The 20,197-nt window shown below is 38.9% G+C and overlaps 1 pseudogene; it reads right to left on the bottom strand.

The window, feature by feature from the left end:
- Positions 1-1,441: 1,441 nt before the first annotated feature.
- LOC118721197 overlaps positions 1,442-20,197 on the bottom strand; it is a 107,604-nt pseudogene continuing 88,848 nt past the window's right edge.

Here is a 20,197-nt window from a genome sequence, read left to right as displayed (position 1 = left end):
TTTAATATTTGAATTTTTAAAATGAAGGTTACTTATGTATGCATATCTTGACAGTCCTTGACTGATTCGTGGCAATGATAGGAAGTCTTGAAATAGCAACAAGCTCTTATTGTGTATCATTGTTATTAAAATACTAGAGGCCTGGTGCATGAAAATTTGTGCAGTTGGGTGGGGAGGGGCATTCCTCAGCCCAGCCTGCATCCTCTCACAATCCAGGATCCCTTTAGGTAGGGTCCCGAGGCCTGGCCTGAGGTCAGGTCCTATGGGGGCTTTCCTTCCTCTGGCTGCAGGCAGCTGGCCCCACCCTTGCCGCTGCCACCACTTGCCAGCTGTGCAGAACTGCCCCCTCCCCTTCCCTTCCCTGCCAATAGTTGCCTCCCTTTGCAGGAAACAGGCATGGGGTGCAATGGCTTGACTGGCCTGGGCCTCCCTCTGCAGGGCAATCGCTGGCTGGCTGCACCTCTGCCACAGTCTCACTGGCTGGTGGCCTCGGCCTCCCTCTTTCTTTTCTTTTTTTTTCTTCTTTTTTAAGTAAGAGTAATGTTTACTGAGCGAAACAGAACTGAGTGCTATGAAGGGTTTACTAGGATGGAAATGCACTGCACCCCAACCCTGCCCCCCGCCCCAGCACCCAAAAACTACAGTACTTAGAAGTCACATGCAACAATCATAACAAACCATAGCATATTTATACTGTATCACATCAAGTGATTATAGAAATGTATTTATATATTGCTTGTATAAAATATTTATTTGGAAAATGTATTTTTTTAAAAAGTAAGTATAAAAAACACATGCAGTTGAAAGCCCTGCCAGGACAGCCAGTCTGTAAAGATTCAATGAGTACGTGCTTTGGAATGGTGCCCATGCCTTGTGCCCACAGCAACTCCAGCAGGGCCGGCAAGGGTGTGCCCCACTCTGGGCAGGACTGAGCTGGACCACAGTGGGTAGATACAGCAGGGCCTGGCACTGTGCCCTTATCCAGCCTTATATCAGGGTCAGGGCTGGGGGCAGGCAGATTGCAATTTCACTCTGAGTTCCATCCTCAGCTTAATTTTGGTTGCAACTCATGGCTTTTCCTGGCTGCTTGGAGATCGTTGGGGTGGGTGCCCTGGTGCAGAGGCCGGAGAAGTGTCCACAGCTGTCTGGTTGGGTGTCTCTCTGGCCCAGAACCTCTCTCTGCCTCCTGCAAGCCTGACCCCGGGCAGAGCAGGCCCCACTCAGGACTACTTTGGTCTCAGCACTTGGTCCTGGGTTTCATCAGCCTGAGTTTTTTCCTCTGGTATGGATGATCTGAGTTTCACAAAAAAACCTGGCCAATGCTAGCTGTGCTGAGCTTCACTGAACAGTTTTTCATGCAGCAAGGAAGAGCCGTCTGGGACCCTCGGCCTCCTCCCTTTCCCCGTCTCCTCCTCCTCCTCTTCCTCCTCCCAGCCCATGGTCACTTCTTCTCCAGCTGCTCCAGCAGTGGGTTACGTTCTGGAGTCGGGTGCCAGTTGAGCATCAGGATGAGCTGCTACCGCTCCTGTTTCAGCTCCTCCATCTGGGTTTTTGACTCCGCATTCATGAGCTCCAGCCCCTGAGATTCCCGCTGCAGAAACTCCCTTCCTTTATTCTTCTTGTTCCGCATGGGGCTGCCACCACTTTGTTTTCCCTCCACCTTCCCGCACCTTTTCCTCCGCTCCTCTTCCTCACTTTTCTCAGGTTGAGGCCTCTGGCCCAGTTTCACCTCCAGGAAGTGTAAGCGGACAATCATGTTCCCAAAGTTATCAATGTTAGCTCCTCTGCAGTCAGGGCTGAGCTGGGGAGTCTGGTCAGGGGGCCAAGTCCTGGCAGAGAGCCCGCAGTCATGGAAGGGTCTGGGATCTGCCCAGGCACCCTAGCAGGAGGAATGGCAGTCCAGCCCTGCAGAAGCCTCGGTGGAGGTGGAGGGGCGGGGAGTGGAGGGAGGTTGCGACCCTGTGGCCTGAGCCAGGCTGCAGGTGCTGTGCCTGCTCAGGAGCTGCCTTGGCACCAGCCCTGCCTTGCAGCATCTACACCACCAGCACCTCCCTTCCCAGGCACTGAGCATCCCTCCCGCAAGCTCTGGCCTGGGTCTCCCTCTTTGAGGCAATGGATTGCGGGGCTCTGCTTGCCTGCCTCATTGTCCCTAACTGCTTGCTGGGGGGGCAGCCTGAACCCGGCAAGAGGCCTTCTGTCTACCTGATCGCCCCTAACCACTTGCCTGCCTACCTGTTCACCCTTAACTGTTGGCCTGCCTACCTGATCACCCCTAATTGATCACCTGCCTGCCTGATGGCTCCTTACCACCTGCTGGGGGCGGGGCCAGCTGGGGAGGATTTGTGGTGGTTCTGGTCTCTGGTCGTTCTGGCTGTTATAGTCCTTGAGCTTTTATTATATAGGATTCCTTCTTCATTTTATTATTGAGTTCTTCAGCTCCAGAATTTGTTTGTTTGTTTTTTGTAGTTCTCATCTGTTTGGTAAAGTACCCCTTCTGTTCATTAATTTTATTCCTGAGCTCATTGAACTGAGTTTTGAGTTTTCTTGTATCTTGTTGAGTTTCTTCATGATTGCTATTTAGATTTTTCTATTCATTTAGATCACAATCATCCATTATTTGAAGTTTCTTTCTGGAGAGTTGTCATTTCCTTTCTGTGTTAGTGTCACCATGGCAGTGCATTGATGAATGGTGGCACATTTGAATAGATGAACACTTTTCTTACTGAGGAATGTTGTGATTTTCATAATTCAGATTTGATAATTTGAGGTCTTAATTTTGTTTTCTTGTAGATGATGCTATAGCACAGACTTTGTTTTTTCTTACCTGTACTATTTAAGCTTGGAGAATGGAATATCTTGAGTCATGGTGTGGGAGGCTTAGCCTTGTACTTGGGGAGACCAAGGGAGGTAGCTGCCAATGCTGTATCCGGGTCTCAGGGCACCACCACGATGGTAAGAGGGTGTGGCCAGTTGAGGGGAGCCACTTTGTGAGCCCACTGAGACACTACCTCATTCCCTTTGGCCACTAGCAGCACTGTGCTATATGGAGGCTGGAGATGTGGCTCTGCTGTTGCTACCAGCCTGTGGTGGTGTGAGCACAGCTGCAACTGAGAGGAGTCTGGTTTTGAGGAGGAGAGAGGGAAGGCTGCTGGGCAGTGGTGTGGGGACTGCACTCTGACTCCCCCACTGTCACTGTGTTTGCTGGGGCTGTAAGTTCAGTTTTGACCTTGGAGAACCACAGTAGGGGCCTGTCCCTATACTTCTCTAGTTCCTGCCTTTCCTGCACATTCCAGATGTCCACTTTTGAGGTTGAACAAAGGAAACTTTGTTGGGTTCCAGATGTCCACTAGTTGTAGATCTTAGGGGAGATACAGAAGGACTGTTTCACTTTGCTATGATGCTGATGTCACACATTGAAATACCCATTTCAATTAATAAACATTGGTTTATGTTTTTAAAAATATATATTTTCTTGATTTTTCACAGAGAAGAAGGGAGAGGTATAGAGAGCTAGAAACGTCGATGAGAGAGAAACATAGACCAGCTGCCTCCTGCACACCCCCTACCAGGGCTGTGCCCACAACTAATGTACATGCCCTTGACTGGAATCGAACTGGGACCTTTCAGTCTGCAGGCTGATGCTCTATCCACCTAGCCAAACTGGTTCTGGCGGTTTATGGTTTTGATGATGTTTTTATAGTCTTCTTAATGCAGAGAAAGATAGCTTAGGCCTGTGCTAAATGAGGCTTCAATTTTGTTTTTTCATTTGGCTTCCTCAAAATACATCATAGAAGAGCAAAGCTAAGAATTTTTGGACAGCTTTTTGGCCAAATAGGGTGTGAGTACTTCCAAATTTGTGAAACTGGAATACTGGATACCAAAAGAAGATGTTAAATACTTCTATAAATTGTTAAGGAAAGCTATGATGCAAACTTAAAATATTATTGTTAGTTCTCACCAGAAAAATCAGATGTTTTATTTTATAAGATGAAGACTAAAGAATATGTAAATGCAGAAGCAATGCAAGAGAATATTTTTGTGGAATTTTTTTCCTTGAATTCATATCATATTTTGGGAGGAAAGAGGTGTTTTCTTTTAATATATATACTACTAACAAAAGGATAATATACTAATTAGTCTGGACATCTGGATGTTCTTCTAATCTAGACAAAGCTACTGTGGCAGGGCCAAGTCAGAGGTGGTTAGGGGCAACCAGGCCAGCAGGGGAGGACAGTTGTGGGGGTGTGGGGACCAGGCTGGCAGGGGAGTGGAGTTGGGGGGGACCAGGTTGGCCGGGGAGGGCAGTTGAGGGTGACCAGGCTGACAGAGGAGGGCAGATAGGGGTGACCAGGCTGGCAGGCAGAGGCAGTTAGGGTGATCATGCATGCAGGGGAGCAGTTAGAGACATCAGGCAGTTAGGCAGGTGAACAGTTAGGAGATTGCAAGAGGAATTCCAGGTTAGTGAGAGTGCAGAGTGGGCTGAGGAACACCCCCCCCCATGTTCATATTTCGTGCATCAGGCCTCTAGTTTCTATACAAATTGAAAAAAAAATAGTTGATTTTAAACTTAACATTGTAGTTTTAGGTATACATAGTTAATTTTCTTGTGGGGCATTGGTTCACCAAATCATGCTAGACTTAATAAGAGAAAGTAGGAAACATCAACTGGTAGGAGCAAACCCACAACCCACATATTCCCTGACCAGGAATCAAACCTGCAGTCTTTTGGTCAAAGGGTTGATGCTGTAACTCAAGCATGTCAAACTCAAAGGCTAACATGGGCCAAGTAAACAAGGTTAAATTTGTGGGGGCCGCAAAGAAAACAAAAGCTTCAATTTTCATAGAAAAATATTTCAATAGTTTTATTTTGATAGAGGTATGCTGAATACAAAGAGCTGAAATAAGTGAGTAATCGTTAACATAAAATAATAAAACATTTTAATAAAAATTAATACTTTTTCTTGAATATTAACTTACCAAGACACTGAATAACTGCACAAATTAATAAACCTAGGTTTCTTGTTCTCTGAAAGTGAAATATTTCCTATTGCAAACACCAAACAAGTCAGTAAAAGATTAAAGATGTGACAATTGGCTGCTAAAATATTCTCTGCTAGTATTAGTGGAGAGAAGTGGTGTGCTTACTTGTAAGGTGCTTAAGGGAAATGAATGCAACACAATTTTAGTAATCAGTCATTAGCAAATGCTGTAATTTATTATTAGTAATTATGTATAACAGAATATAGTAAAAATTAAGTTACAAAATTTTTCTTAAAACTTTTCTTACATACTGTTATATTGGCTGGGCTGCAAAAATACTCATTGTGGGCTGCATGTAGCCTACAGGCTGTGAGTTTGTCATGGCTTGTTCTAGTCACTAAAAGTAGTATTTAAAAGATAAACTGTCCCTTATTTAACTTAAATAGTAAAAATAATATTTGACCTATTTCAGATGTGGCAGGAGTTTGAAGAAATACTAACAAGAGAACTAAAAGAAGGTATGTCATAAAAATTTATTAATAATTTTTGATATTGATTTTTGAAATAAACTAAAAATAGTAAATGGCATATGTTTCCATGTTTGGAGAATATATACTTCATTAAATATTTCCTTATTCATGGTGAATGAAAAATATGAAAGCATAAATATAAGGAAGACTATACTTATTTCATATGCAATCATCACATTCCACAGCTTTTAAAACATCTCAGAAGTCCATGTATCTCTTTTCATGTTTGGCTATTCTCTTCCTTTCTTTCTTTCTTTCTTTCTTTTCTTTTTTAAATATATTTTATTGAATTTTTACAGAGAGGAAGAGAGAGGGATAGAGAGGTAGAAACTTCAATGAGAGAGAACCATCGACCAGCTGCCTCCTGCACACTCTCCACTGGGAATGTGCCTGCAACCAATGTACATGCCCCTGACCAGAATCGAACCTGGGACCTTTCAGTCCGCAGACTGACACTCTACCACTGAGCCAAACCGGTTTCGGCTCCCTTCCTTTCTTCTGTCATGCCTATGCACTATTTACATACATACCAAAACTACGGTCAGAAAACTGGGCTTCATACACTTCTCATGTGATATAAGGCCAAATAACCGGACACATATATAGTAATATTTAGTTAAGCATTACAATTCATATAACTGTTACCAGAGGGGTGATATTTAAAACTCCAGTCATTGACTTTGTCATTCTTTTACTTTAATCCTCATGAAAAACTCCAAATTCCTTTGCATGCAGTAAAAACACTGAAATCCACTTAGTTCTTGCCAAATAATTCAGCCTCATCTTTACTACTTACTCTACTCTGCCCTTTTGCTCTACTCTCTAGCTAAACTAGACAGTTCTAGTTCCTCAAATGCTGGCATACTTTTTTTTTTCTTTTTTTTTTTTTTTTTCCCCTTCAGGTATCACACTGCCACCAAAAAGCCAACAATACTGACACAAAACTGGGATGTTTTCTCTATGTGCTTCAATAGTGCCCTGTGTTCCATTGGCTAGTGGAAATTGCCTTTTCATTTTTTTTTTCAGTCTATAGTACACTAGAGGCCCAGTGCACAGATTTGTGCACCAGTGGGGTCCGTTGGCCTGGACTGTGCTCTCTCGCAATCCAGGACCCCTTGAAGGATACCAGATAGCCTGTTTTAGCCCTATCCCTGCAGGCCTGATCCAGACAAGGGAGAGCCCTGTGCATTGAGCATCTGCTCCCTGGTGGTCAGTGAGCATCATAGCAACCAGTCAACCAGTCGTTTGGTCGTTAGGTCACTTAGGCATTTATATATATATATATAGATGATTGTTCAGGGATGGGCTGTGTCCTCTTCATCTTGTAACTACCTTAGTGCATGGTGTTGAATAAATGAATGAAGAATGAGAGAACCAGAAACTCTGATACTTAGCCATGATACCAATTAATTCAGTGTGTAATCCGTGCAATTCATAGTATGCTTGTGTTATGCATAGTACTCAGATATAGATGTTTTTTATTCTTCTTAACACTTATACTTAGTTGTAGTTTAGATAAAGAATATAATTTCTTTTCTTTCTAGATGCTGTTGAGTTTGAAACGGAATCCTATAGAGCTAGTTCTCTTGGAGCAATTGATCAGTCAAATTCATGTCGAGACCTATTTTTGAAAACATCACGAAAATATACAGAGATCTTGAAGAAAAATTACACGATCTGAAACATACAGGAAAAAATTATTTACTGAACTCACATTTTGTTTTCCATTATACACATGATGTGAAATCTTTATTAAAGAATAAAATTTAGATCTTATGTGTATGATGAAAGTGTATATAGTGTTTTTTTATGGGCATCTAACTAAATTTTAAGCAGATTTTATAAATGAAAGCCAGCACTATTGAGTTATACATATTCAAATTGGCCAAATACCAGTTGTTTAAACAACACCCAAATAACCAACTTGTCATTCATACTTTAGTGATGCTTGTTGATAGATTTTTTTTTATATATTCCAATTTTGTCACAATATTTGGTCCTAAGTCTAAGACAAAATTTTGATATCTGTTGCTATGGCTAATAATTGAATGTATAATAATTGGATATATATAATGCCAAAAATATTTCCCATGGGAAATAGTTTGCCTAAGAATTTTCCACTTTTCTATTGATTTATTGATTTTTGATTTATTTTTTAGAAACAGTCTTAAAATTACAGAAAGTTCCTACTTTAATACAAAGGACTCCTTTGCCCTAACCACTTGAGAGTAAATTGCTGACATTATGCCACCATCCCTTATTTCTTTAGTATATTCCACTTGCCTGCCATACCACTTTCACAATCAGAAAATTAACACAAATGCATTCTATTAGTTAATCCTCATATTATTCCTTAAAAAATAGTTTTATTGATTTCAGAGAGGAAGGGAGAGGGAGAGAGAGATAGAAACATTAAAGATGAGAGAGAATCATTGATTGGCTGCCTGCTTGCATGCCCCCTACAGGGGATCAAGCCCACAACCTGACAAAAAAATTCTTCATATGAACCCAATCCTTAGACATATCTGGGCATTACTGGCAGCAAAATGGCCAATTTCCTAAATTTTCTATTCACTTAACAGTGCAGGTTTAAATTAGAATTAATAACACTTAGACAACTATGATATGTATATGCATAATGAGGGATTTACATCTTATTTGACAGGTTTTTTGAATAGAGAATAGTTTACAGTGTATTTGAAAAAAAAGATTTTACAGATTTTATCATACATTTAATATTTGGTGTAAGTTTTGTCATCTGAAGAATGTCAGACAATTTTGAAATAGCCTAAAAGCTCAATGTGTCATTATTTGCTATACAAAGAAATTTAACTTGGGGTATAAACTTTTGAAAAACAATTTAGTATTGTTCAAGTAACTTCATTGCTAGAAAATTTATATGGGACCCTACAATGTATATTCTAGTATAGGTTCTGTCTGAGGTAAATACCTGTAAGCAAGAACACCTATACTAATAAAAGGGTAATATGCTAATTAGACCAGATGTCTTCTGGACATCCATCCTGACATCCTCCAGACAAAGCTTGGTGGTGGGAGCTGAGGCAGAGGTGGTTAGGTTTGATCAGGCTGGCAGAGGAGAGCAATTAGGGGTGACCAGGCCAGCAGGGGAGGGCAGTTAGGGGCTACTAGGCCAGCAGGCAAAGGCGGTTAGGGGTGATTAGGCAAGCAGGCAGTGGTGGTTAGGAGTGATCAGGCAGGCAGGTGAGCAGTTAGTAGCCAGAGGTCCCAGATTGTTAGAGGGATGTCCTAGATTGTAGAGGGTGCAGGCTAAGCTGAGGGATATCCACTCTTCCATGCATGAATTTCGTGCACCTGGCCTCTAGTCCTACTTAATAAAAGAGTAATATGCAAATTAACCACCACTCTGCTACACCCACAAGCCATGCCCCCCAGTCACGCCCACCAGCCAATCAGAGTGAGTATGCAAATAAACCCAACCAAGATGGCTACAGCCACAGAGAGCAGGAGGAAGGCTTGGGTTTTCCAAGTAAGGGAGGAAGCTAAGTTTTGGGCCTGCCCTTGCCCACCTAAGCCTCCACTCAAGGCTACAGAGTTTCAATTATAAAAGGTAAACAAATCCGAACAGAAATGGCAGCAGCCATGGAGCTGGAAAGAGTGGGAGGCTAAGGTTGCCCCTGGCAATGGCAGAAGCCAAGCTTTCCACACACCTTGGCTGGCCCAGGCCTCCACCTCCAGGCTACAAAGTTTCAGATGTAGAAGGTTAATAAATCCCAGATACCAGGGCCTCCGCTTTTAAGTTCTCTTACCTTCTGGGCCATATTTCTCATCCTTAAATCTATGCCCAGAACTGAGTATTAATAATGAACAGGACTACTGACATCCTGCTTGGCTTGGGTTAGACTGTGCTCTGACAACCAGAATGCTGGTGTCCATATTCTAGTGCACATGTGTCAAACACAAGGCCCGCGGGCCAAATCTGTCCCGCCAGGCCTTACAATGTGGCCCGCACCGCGCTGTCATCACTGCACTCTGCTGCGTTTCCATCACAATGACAGTTTATGACTGTTCAGTAAACCATTCGGCCCGCGATTTAGGCTGGATTTTAGATTTTGGCCCCTTCTCTGATTGAGTTCGACACCCCTATTCTAGTGGAATGATCTATGGAAGTCAGTCAATTATTGTGCCTCCTGGAAGAAAACACTCTGTAAAGTTGGTGACAGTGTGGTACAGGGCATAGGAAGACAGAATTCTACCTATTTCTGAGCAATGATGAATGCCATTTCATTTGCCATCTCACACACATGCAGCTGTGAGGACAACCTGGAAACAACACCCACGATCCACATACTCATTCAGGATGCTGGTACTAGATGGCTGAGACAGAAGAGATAAGTAATGATGAATCACGTGAGACACACTAAATTTTCTAAAAGCTTGTAAAAGAGGTCCAGAGGTCTGGCAGAACACAAAAGAATGAACCAGAATGATCTAAAAAATATTTTAATCAATGTGCACCATACATACAAGGCTTGGAGAACATCAGCCAAAGTTTGACTTCCTTCACTTTATTGAGAATTATCTCAGGACTTAGCACCATCCCAACCATATAATGTGTGTAGCACAAATATTCATTGAATTAGACTGTGAGATTTGAAGATCAAGGTTATTGTAATGCAAAAATTTCACATTTGGATCTCTATAAAGGCACAGGATATGGCGTCCATGAAGTGGGAAAAATAAAAGAGCTGTTTTTCCCCCATGGTTTTTAATAATCCTTTTTATTACCTTTCTGTTCTTTTTGTCTTGTTGTAAAATACTTCCTTTATCTAGAGTCTTTAGATATTGCCTACTTTATCTTCCCTTTATTACAGCTGAAGACATTTCTTTGTCTAGATTATGAGGTCTCTGATAAAATCAAAAATCTAGAAAGTCAGTGGAGAAGTTGAGGTAATGAAAAGTGTAAAACAAACCTTTAATTTGTATAATATTAATATTTGCCCATGTTGGGTCACCTGTGCCAATCATTCTGGCCAGAAGATAACAGATGTTCTAAGATTTTTATTCAGAACAACAGGATGTTTTGTTTGGTGTTTTCAAAACTGCAGAAAGATCTTCCGAAAAGTTCCAGTGCTATTGTGGAATATCAGACTATAGACTCCAAATTTTAAATAAGACTATTGTTTCCTAAAGTCTTCAGGAGAGAGGGAACTGGTCAATAGTCCAAATCTTGGAGTCCCTCATATCTAACTTCTTAATGCCTAAAACTTTTATTTTTACTTTTTACAGAGACATAACCAAATAATGTCTTTGAGAGTTGCCTTGTGTCTGGTGGAAACAGGCCTGTGATACCTAGGAAGATGAGAGAAGACTCCATGACACTTGGTACAAGGAGGAAGGGATCTCTGTAGACATAGCTGGCCAACTTCGTGAGGTTATTTGCAAAGGACACCGATAGCATATCTCTGAAAAAGATAAAAATGTTGGTTGAGTTAAACACTACAGAGTTATTACTGTCCTGTGCCTTTAACTTTCTCAAATTATTAAAAGTGGTTCTGTTTCACTATGATTTTTCCCCCCACAATTACATCATTATTGGCTTAAATAAAGTTAAACCAGGTTTTAAATGCAGGGTCTCCTGTGAGTTCTTATTAATTTTGCTTGTTAAGAAATATTTAGACTGTACAGGGTTTATCAATTATATTAAAGCATTGATGCCTTCAAGAGGAATATCTATAAACCTATTTAGGACTAACGTTATGCAGAACATGGCTAGGGAAATATAGTTTAAACAGCTTTTAATTGCAAAATTTTATTTCCTTTGAAACCTGGACACATGCTGATGGAAATAATTTTCAAGACTTTTATAAATCATATGTAGTTCCCTGGTGAGGGTGGTATCAGTGAGGTTGGTAGGCAAATACATTGTATAAATATGGATTGAACACATAACACTGTGATAACAAACAACCCCAAATGTGACTCACTTAAATGGAAAGAGTGTATTTGTCCCTTCAGTAACATGTGCTTCTGAAGTAAAGAGTTGTCTGGTCATTATAGCTATTTAGGGACATGAGCTAGGGGAGCTGCTATCAACTGAACAGAGTTGGTAACTGTCTCAGTTGGAAATAAGATATCTCTTGAAGATCTCAACCTGATAATCAAATGTTCAGACCAGAAGTACCAGGATCCCTTCCCTCTCAGTTCATAGATCAGAATTAGGTTTAGAACTCGACTGAACTGCTAGGGGCCAGAAAGTGTGATCATTTTATTGTACCCAGGGAATTAATAGGAATGTTTGTTCTGTCAGAATTAATGATGACCACAGTCAGTGATAATTCATTCTAAGGAAATGGAAATGTAAAGGCTTTAAAGGAGAAAAAGATAATAAAGCAAAAGAATAAGTGTGAAGGATTTACACTCTCATTATTTGATATTTACCATAATGCTATAATAATCAAGTTAGTATAGTATTGGCCTAATACACACACATAGTTCAATGGAACAAAAGTGAGAGTCCAAAAAGGGACACACGTCTGAGTGGACTATTGCTGTTAATAAAGATAACCTAGAAATTCAATGGGATTTTGAAAGTCTTTCAAAAAATAGTGCTAAAGTACCTATTGGTAAAGAGAAAAATATTAATCTGATTATAATTTCACACTTATACAAAATCAAATCAAAATGTATCCTAAATTTACATGCAAGAGTTAGAATAATATCAACCAGATATAATTCTATTAATTCAAAGATTGTAGCTCTCTCCATACATGCAAAGAATCAGAGAGAATAGATTTGAGTACCAGTAAGAGTTCTACCTTTATCAAAAGCTATGACTGGAGAGGCATTGACCAGACACCAGGACATCAGGAAATGAGTCAATTGCCTACTGGTTCTATAATTGGATCTGTCACATCCCCATGCAACAATAATACCTAGGAATAATGATTAGAGCTGATCTGACTCAGGAATCTAGAGGCCTGGAAAGAGGTAATCATAGAACATTTAGACAATTAAAGATGATCATTAAGTGAGGGAGTGACCAAAAAATAAATCTTTTGCTCAAAATGAGCCTGCAATACAAATTTCCGTGAAAACAACAAGATAAAACCTTGCTTCTTAAGACAGTCAGTAAAATCAACATTTTGAATAATTATTCCATGTACAATTTATTTTATGCAAACATTTTGAAAATGTTGTTTAGATAATGTTTAGAAGGATAAATAAAAGTAAAATTTCTTTTAAAAAGGATTATGAACAAAACCAGTCAAAAATTCAGAAAGGCTAGGTATCAATCATAATTATCAATTAAAATCTCAAGTATAAATTATAGTCATTTAACTGGAAAGTGCAATAATTAAATACATTCTATAATAACAAGAGTCTTACACCTGAAACTTAAACATAATAATATTGAATTTAAACTATAATTTAACAATAACAAAAAAACATAACTCAGGGGGCAGGTTAATGAACTAAGAATATACAATAGAGAAATTCACACAGAATAATTAAGAGATATGGATAGATTGAGAGATTTCAAAATCCACTCAAAATATTTCCAAAAGAAGAAAATGTACAAAAAATACTTGACAAAGTTTCCAAATTTGAATATATTCATTTCTTTTCAGGTTGAAAATGTGCCCTGAATATGAAGTTGGTTTAATCAAATATAAATGAATGTTTACTCAGAAAGTGTAGTGAAATGTTATATCATCAAAGGTTAAAAAATACTAAATTATAATCTTTACAAAATAAGATTGCTTTCTAGTAAAAAATATATATGACTCTTGGAAAAAGTCTACTAATTAATAGTAATAGAATATAGCAATCAATGGTACAATATCTTAAAATTTAAAGGCAGGGTGAAGTGAAACTGTCAAAGAATAATTTTGTTCCCAGTTTCAGAATTTTTCAGAGTGAAAGTAAAATAAAGATATTTTCAAGTATATAAAGACTAATAAATCTATAACAAAGAGATCTTCAGTGAATACTATTAAAGTAGAAAATATGAATACAGAGACATCTAATTAGATACAAGAACATAATGTATACAAAAATTGATACTATATTTTGGTAATTGATATTATATATTTAATAAAACAATATTAACATTTTATGGACTTTTTATATAAAGTTCAAATGGGAGAAAAGGACATACCTTGAATGTATTACTTTTATTTATCATTGCAATTGAAATGACAAACAGCCAAAACCGGTTTGGCTCAGTGGTAGAGCGTCAGTCTGCGGACTGAAAGGTCCCGGGTTCGATTCCGGTCGGGGGCATGTACCTTGGTTGCGGGCACATCCCCGGTAGGGGGTGTGCAAGAGGCAGCTGGTCGATGTTTCTGGCTCTCTATCTCTCTCCCTGCCTCTCTGTAAAAAAATCAATAAAATATATTTTAAAAAAAATAAGAAAGAAAAAAGAAATGACAAACAAAGCAATAATACAAGAATTGATGATTCACATGTAGAATTTGGAAAAAAATAAAATCATTTTTATCAACAGAAAACATTATTATCTATACCAAAAATATGAGAAAATAGAAACTTGCAAAATCAATATAATTGTCTATTGGCATATTAAATTAAGAGCATTCTAGACACCAATAAAAACAATCTAGAGAATACAATAAAAATTATGATTTTAATCACAGGAGAAGTCAACACTATTATGTACCTGGATATAAAAACGAAACAAAATTAATTTATAAGCAAAGGTAACAGAAGAATATTAGATTATATTAATGACCCTAATACTTTGCTCCTGCCTGTTTACATTCTTCACCAGGTGACTTTTTTGTGATCCTTTTTATTAAAGGTTTAGTATTAATTTTTACACCCATTTGAAATCAACTTGGTCATGAGCCTTGCTTTGGTCAACAGGAGAAGGCAGAAATGACAGTTTGGTGATTCCAAACCTAGGCATCAAGAGGATTTGCATATTTCTGGTTCTCTTGAACATCTGCTTTTACCATTAGAAAAATATAACTAGGCAAGATTGCTGGTCCTGAAGGAGAATAGGATATATGTCAAGCAGATGCTCTGAATAAGCAGAACCCTCAGCTGTGTGATATACATTGTCATATAAATATACATCAATTTATTTACCCATTCTTTTGTTGATGGACATTTAGGGATAGCTACCTCTTACCCCTCACGGTGGGGTCCCTCCCATTATGGCTATTAGAAATAAAGCTTCTATGAAGTTTTGTATATAAATTTTGTGTGGATATATTTTCCAAAGTATTTCATTTGGGTTTTCTTTATTATTTTCCTGATGGCTTTAAATGTTGAGCATTTTTGTGTATCTTTTTTGAGTGAAGTCTTTGTATAAAATTTGGTAATTTCTTGTTTGAATTTGAGTTGTTTGGTGTTTGACTTTGTTGTTGTTGTTTTATTTTTGTTAATCCTCACTTGAGGATATTTTCCCTATTAATTTTTTAGAGAGGGTGGAAGTGGGGATGGTGGTGGGAGAGACAGAGAGAGACAGACAGAAACTAGAGACATTGATATGAAAGAGAGAGACATCATCAATTGGTTGCCTCACTTAAAGACCCCTGATCTGCACCAGGGATTGAACCTGAAACCCAGATATGTGTTCTTGACTGGGCATTAAACCACAGTGCGACCCTAAGGTGCTCAGGCTGAGGCTCTAACCATTGAAAGACACCAGCCAGGGCGAGTTGCTTGTCTTCTTATTAGATACCTGTAAGCTTTCTTTAAGCCCGTGTAAGATATATGGATTCTGAATATTTTCTTACAGAATTTCATTTTGCATTTAAATTTTAATGCTTTTGCAAAGTGAAAATGTTGATTTTCATGAAGTACAATAATCTGAATTTTCTTTTATGATTTTTGTTTTTTTGTGTATTGCTAAGAAAATTTTGCTTTCCAAAGTTGATGATTTTATTTATATTTTCTTCTAAAATTTTATAATTGTACCTGTTACATTTATATCCAAACAAATCCTATCATATTTGGATTCTCTCTTTTTGCTTATGCATTTAGAGTTGCTTCCAGACAAATAACTGGGGTTACTGAAAGGCTCATATTATTTGTTTCACTTTTCTTGGGGATCATTCTGGTTGTTGTTGACAAGAGAAAACTTCTGAGATGTCCTAAATTAAAAGAACAATGGCAGGAGAGTAAGAGAAAGAGACAAGAACAACCAGTTAATAGATATGAACCAACTAACAATTAACTGCTCACATTCCTGAATGTGTGTTGGAGAATCGCTGTCCATGTGGCTATCTAATAAAGGTATCAAATTCCCAGAGACCACTGCATACTGCTTATACAAGGGCTTTCAGCCCATGATCAATAAAAAAAATACCGTGTTTCCCCGAAAATAAGACATCCTCCGAAAATAAGACCCAGCACATGGAAAGATAAGACATCCCCTGAAAAAAAGATCTAGTGCAATTTTGGGAGAAAAAATAAATATAAGACACTGTCTTATTTTCGGGGAAACAGGGTAGTTAATACTTCTACCTTATGGACTGTGCAACTATCCTAGAACTGCCTCCACAGCTTCTGTCCAAGCCCCTAATCTGTAGCCAATGTAAATTCTTTCAGAACAACTTACATCTTTCTTCCTAAAGCCATCCTATATAATAAAAATGTAATATGTAGGATGGGTAAAGCCAGCAAGCAGGTGGAGCCTGGCCAGCCATGGCAAATGCCAACAGGCAGAGGGAGGGATGGTGATGGGTGATAGGGTGGTGGTGGGGGTGGGTGGCAGCGACTAGCAGCAGGGCGATGGGGGCCGGCACTATCCTCTGATTGTCTGCCTGGTCGCCTCCTGCAGAGGGAGGCCACTGGCAGCCATAGGGCAATTCAGGGAGCGACCAGCCACTAGCTCCCCCAGATAGGCCCGCCAGGGTAGCCTCCTGCAGAGGGAGGCCAGCATGATAGCAGGCAATTCGGTGCAGGGCTGGCTGCTTGCTGTCTCCAGATTGGCCTGCCAGGGTCACTTCCCACAGAGGGAGGCCACTGGCTGGGGTGGTGCAATGAGCAGAGCTGGCCGCTGGCTGCCAGCACAGTCTCCTGATCAGCCCTTCAGGTCGCCTCTCTCAGAGGGCGGCCTGATTGCAGTTTAGGCCCACTCCTCATGGACATCCCCTGAGGGCTCCTGGACTGCGAAAGGGTGCAGGCTGGGCTGAGGGACACCACCACCACCTCCCCTCCCTCCACTCAGTGCACGAATTTCCATGCACCGGCCTCTAATCATGTATAAAAGAGCCCTTCCACTCCAGGGCAGCAAGCCTTTGTTTCCCCATCAGCCCCGCTGTGGTGGTTCTCCCTGCAGCCCAGAACCTGGTACTTTCCCTAGAAAGCCCAGGGCTCAGAAAACCCCGTTTTAGAAGAGCCTTCAGCTGTGAAAGCTTTTGTTTAACATTGTCTAATGTCTAGACACATTTGTCAAACATATGGATCTTTTTGAGAGAGGTTAAGTCTGGATCTTTTTACTCTTACTTGGTTGGGGATGGAAGTCTATATATTTTCAATGTATCTTTCTCACTTCTCTCTGCTTAATAATTATCTGGTTCATTTAATATTCCCTTCCCCCCATCGCTAGGAATCATCGTGAAAATGACTTATTCTTCTTAAATAATAATAATATAGAGCTATTCCATTTTTTCTGCATGTTCTCATTAGGTTGCTTATGTCATTAAATGATACAACAAATAGAATAATAAAATCAATGCTCCTTTAGCACACAGTTATGGATTATTAGAATATATGCCAACATCCCATGGAGCAAAGTGTGATCTGCAAATCTTCAATAACTTAGTCTCATTAACCTCTGTAATTTTTCTTTTGTCAAACCACTATGCTATCAGTCGCCCTAGGATGGATTTCTCATTGACTCCATTCCTATAATAACAACATTAACTCAAATTATTTCTGTCTTTTGGTTGAAATGGGATAAAATCATAATGCTTTACATTTTTACACAACTATAAATCATCCTTATTCATTACCAGCTTGCATAACACTTTTATTGGCTATAATACTTTTAAATTAAACCTCATCAAAAAAATTCTATGAGGTACAAAGTAATGACTCCATTGCGCAAACACAGACAAGACTTTTAGAAGTTAAGTGGCTTGCTCAAGTTCACACAGTTATTCAATAATTGAGGTAGAATTTATCCAAAGGATTCTAATTCCCAGTCTGGACTCATAATAACAATTTTTAAAAAGGCTTTTAGTCAAACAGGTCTAATTTAAAATATCTCTTCTGCCATTCAGTAGAATATGATTCTGACCAAAATAATGTATTTAAGTCACAGTTTCTACTCCTGGAAAAAAAAAAAAAAAAAAAAAAAGCAGGAATAGTATGTAGCATTGCAGGGTTGTTTCAGGGACTAAATAAGGTAACATGAAGTGAAAGTGTCTAACAATATGTCTGGCATAGTGTAGGCATTGGCTAAACAGAATTGTGCTGAAGGTCTTTTATTTGTTTCTTAAATTGATTCTCCATTCCTCTGCTCTCAAGTCAGGGGCCTGAGGTCTCTTTAGAAAAAAATAACAACCAGTGCGTGAATTAGGCTGATGTTGGAAAGTTTAGGAGATCAAAGGGAAACTAGTAAGTCAGCCTGGGTATTTATTCTGGTTTCCTCTTTCTCTTTCTGAAAGTATCCTGACCCCTCAAAATAGCTTTGATTTATGGGTCAAGACTGTTAATTTAATAATCAGACCCCTGAGTTGAGAGGAGTGATTAAAATCCTAGTTCCAAGAATTATTGTGAGGACCAAAAGATATAATTGAATAGATAAAATATATGTTTTCTAGTAAAAAGTTGGAATAATTTTATTATGGGGAAGGAATCTAAAACATTATGTCTTAGGAACAATTTTTAATTTAGAAAAAGATACACATGCTTACACACACATGTGTAAATACATACATACTTATACATGCATATATTTATATATCTGAATATGTATGTATGCATCTAACTATGCATAAAACAGAGAGAATCTTTGGAAAATGTTCTTGAGGTAAATCTATGCAAAAGAATACCACTCAGCCATATGAAAAATGCAATGCTGCCATTTGTGAAAACATGGATGGACCTTGAGAATATCATGGTAAGCGAAATAAAACATAGAAAGTCAAGAGCCATGTAACTGCACTCATATGTGGGATTTAAAATGGAAAGCAACAAATGGACAAACAGAAAATTTCAGACACAGATAATAGAAGGTTAACAGAGAAAAAGGGGAGTGGGGGGAGTTAGTAATGGGTAAAGGGTAAAAAACATGATGATGGAAGGAGATTTGACTTTGGGTGGTGGGTACAGATGATGTATTATAGAATTGTACATTTTAAAAAAAGTAATAAAAGCCAAAGTTAGAGCCAACAAGCATTTATTTGATATCAATAAGAATTGCAATTTGGGAAGCACCGATTCTAGCAAAAACCCAAATAGAGTTCTGATGAAATGAAGGCAAGGAGTATTTATGAGAAAGGGAAGGGAAACAATTGCATAGGTGGAAGGAGTTTCTATTGGTGCTAATAAGCCAAGAAAGATATTTTTATGCAAGTAAGTTAGCTTTATAGAATGGTATTAATTCTAGAGAATTTCCTTAACATTTAGTCTTTATTTATATCATTTTTTACATCCTAAAAACTATCTTTAGTTAAACTGTTTGCTTGTCAACTTTGAAAATTAATTATAGTTTTTCTTTTATTCTTAATCAAATGAGAAAGCAATAAATACAAAATGATTATTTCATTTCTGTATGCTTATTCAGTATAAAGCTATGGAAAAGGCTAGTAATTTATTTTAAAAATAATTAGTTTAATGTCTTAAGCTACTATTAAATAATACAAATGTAATTGTACATTTTTAAAAAATATATATTTTATTGATTTTTTACAGAGAGGGAGAGGCATAGAGAGTTAGAAACATCGATGAGAAAGAATCATCGATCAGCTGCCTCTTGCACACACCCTACTGGGGAGGTGCCCGCAACCAAGGTACATGCCCTTGACCAGAATCGAACCCGGGACCCTTCAGTCCGCAGGCCGATGCTCTAACCACTGAGCCAAACCAGTTTCGGCCATTTTTTGGTTTTATTTGATATTGTAAAATCATCAGTCCTTTCTCTCTCTTCCTTCCTTCCTTCCTTCTTTCCTCCCTCCCTATCTCTCCCTTCCCCCCAATCCCTCCTTTCCTTCCTTTCTTCACTCTTTGTTATCACCAAAAATATTTTTCCCATTAGTTTTTAGGGAGTGGACGTGAAGGGAAGGAGGAAGATGGAGGGAGATGGGGGGGGGGGGGAAGACATTGATGTGAGAGAGAGAAATCAATTGGTTACCTCCTGCATGCAACCCAGGTAAGTGCCCTTGATCAGGAATTGAACTGGCAACCCTTTGGTGTTTGGACTGGTGCTCTAACCCTGAGAAACACTGGCCAGGGCTCATCATTTATTTTTAAAATGTGCTGAATAATTCTATTATTATGATACATTAGAAATTAGTTTCTTGTTTTCATTTATTCGAAGAAACAGCCAATCAATTGCCATTTCTAGTTAGAGTTTGCTGTCATTTGTAGGAGATGAGTGCCCTCTTCTGGTTCTGTAATAAACTGTCCAGCAAATAATGCTTTATTTAGCTGATAATTCCCTCTGTATAGTGTGATTAGTTTTCCTTTGTAGTCAGGGGCATTTAATAAAATCATGCCCATTTTGCTGT

Source organism: Pipistrellus kuhlii, unplaced genomic scaffold, assembly GCF_014108245.1.
Source record: "Pipistrellus kuhlii isolate mPipKuh1 unplaced genomic scaffold, mPipKuh1.p scaffold_m20_p_1, whole genome shotgun sequence".
Lineage (NCBI taxonomy): Eukaryota > Metazoa > Chordata > Mammalia > Chiroptera > Vespertilionidae > Pipistrellus > Pipistrellus kuhlii.
Note: the sequence above shows the minus strand (reverse complement) of the source record. Positions and strands in the feature narration are given on the sequence as shown.